This window comes from Montipora foliosa, chromosome 4, assembly GCF_036669935.1.
Source record: "Montipora foliosa isolate CH-2021 chromosome 4, ASM3666993v2, whole genome shotgun sequence".
Lineage (NCBI taxonomy): Eukaryota > Metazoa > Cnidaria > Anthozoa > Scleractinia > Acroporidae > Montipora > Montipora foliosa.
This window is the reverse complement of record NC_090872.1, coordinates 37,216,593-37,219,092: the sequence shown is the minus strand read 5'-3', so window position 1 is coordinate 37,219,092 and position 2,500 is coordinate 37,216,593.

Below are 2,500 nucleotides of genomic sequence, written 5' to 3'. Positions count from 1 at the left end.
CAAGTTTTCAGAAAAGAACACAATGCATGTGTATGCCTTTCACCTCAAATATATCATTAATATTTGTTATGTACACTCTGAACATAACATGCTAAGCTATCAAGACAAGTTACTTTAAGAAACACACATGTACCTTGAGGATGGCCTCTATCTTCTAAATCCCTTTAATATTTTAAAATATTACAATAGATAGCAACACCAATACATCCCACTGTTAATAGAACATTGGTGTAGTTTTGAGATATTAGTGATTCAATGGCTCTTTGTGAAGTTACAGTACTGATATCCCTCTTTGTAGACTTTTGATGTGCAGTGCCTGTGTGGCTTTCACTATATTCTAGTTCATAGTCAGGTCTCAAACACATTTAAGAATGCCGGTAATTTTGTCTGCATTAAAAAGGTCTGTCTGTTCAATTCAGAAAGTGAGACAAGGTTGAAGATTACTAAACAGCGACACGACGAAACAGCAAAACGAAGCACCAAAACACCATGTATGACCCCACCACACATTGAATACTAACCGACAAAGGTTGGATTTGAGATTAAACATCGTTTTAGGCCTAATAAGTTATTGCTCCTTATCTGTGTCTTAATCTGAATGCTAATCGTAATCTCAATGAATTAGGAGCAGTGTATGGTGGGGTCATACATGATGTGTTAGTGTTTCGTTTGGCTGTTTCGTGGTTTAATAATGCCCGACAAGGTTGAATACAACCGATTTCCAATATTCATTATGTACTCAACTTAAATTTACAATAATGTGCTACATGGGTTTGACTCTTGTAAAGAGACATCACACTGTTACAAGAAAACAATGATGAATGTCGCTTAGCTCGATGTTCTACTTTTTTTATCACTTTTTGATGTGTCCCAGAGGATAAATTCGTTTTGTTCTGATGCTTTCCAACATTGATGGAACAATGCATTTTTGAAGACTTTGATGTACTTGAACGAATACATTTGTAAACAAATTCTCTAACCTTTCCGTTCTTGTTCCTTAGACGTTGTAGAGTTCGTACTGGTATTCTACTGGGTTCACGATCACGTCTAAGTGCACAACGATGTTTACGTGAATGCTCCTTTCGATTAACATCAGATAGCTAATTTGATACAGCATGATTCTCATAGGTTCACTCGTAAATATTCGCTCGTAAATTGATTTCTCGTAAAGTTCGCGGAGTGACCCAGTTCGAAAACACTGAATGTCATTTAGTGTGGGTCTACCGCGAATGGTGTGTCCGTTTGTATGTAACCTGCTATCAGGCGTACTTTTCTTTATCGGTCAGTGTAAAATGTAGACTGCAAATTGGGTCTAAAATGCAGACTAGGTACAAAATGGGTCTCCGCCTATACCTAGGCTTCAGTCTGCATTTTAGACCCAATCTGCGGTCTACATTTTATACTGATCATTTTCTTTATGGTGCAAAATGGTACGCCTGATACAATTTCATAAAGAGACATCAGGACTTTACTCTGATTGGCCGAAAACAATAGAGCTCTTGGTGCATCGTTCGGTTTGGTTGCAGAATAGCCCTTTTCACGGTTAGTTTTTCTCATTTGCATTACAATGTAATCTAACGTGAATGCGAGGCAATTTCGGGTTAAAACTACAAAATAGCCCAAAATTGCCTCGCATACATGCTAGATTATATTGTAATGAAATGAGAAAACCTAACCGTGAAAAGGGCTATTGTAAATCATACTTATTATGATGGCCGCCGAGAAGGATTTGAACAGGAATGATGTTTAGGCTCTGTTTACAGCTGCTGTTGCTTCGACTTCAGCTTTTTTTTTTCAAAAAATCTTTAAAGGAAGAGCGGAGAGAATGCATCGGAAGAATGATTTGTCTAAAAGAAGACATTTTAGCTGTATACTTCCTACGGGATTTGGCAATAGTGTTTATATTTATAGTAGATCCCGAAAATTCATCGTTCCTCTTCCACCGACTCGACAACGTTTGTATCTGTGGTAAGTCTTTTGGAATATATTCGGGAGCAACAACTCGTGAATCCAAAAAAGATGAAAAGAACTTAGTCCTGCCACAATCGGGGAATCAGCCGAGCTTGAATGAGAAAATCGACATTTGTTTACTGAAGCGCTGAACAATGGTTTAGTTACAAACTTCTTACAAAATGATCTTGAGTACCTGCTGCTAGCATCTTTTATTTGCATTTTAAATATTCGAGTATAAATAAATTTTATTGTATTGTTGATTGCGCCTGATAACATGGAGGATACGGTTTTTTCTGCGATTTTATCTCGAAATTCTTTCTTCCTTGATGGTTTGAACAGAGAAACCGCACCAACTGTCAAGTGGGATTTGCAGAAACAGCTTTGATTATAGGGATGAAGACTGACTTCGCAGCGGTAGCTTCGCAGACATTCCAGCTAGAGTTGTATTTTTCGTCGTCTTTCCTGAATCGCAACGTGCAGGAAATTGTCAATTCCGCTGGACAGGGTAACACAGGCTGTTAGATTTCACGTATGCGCTTTAGAAACT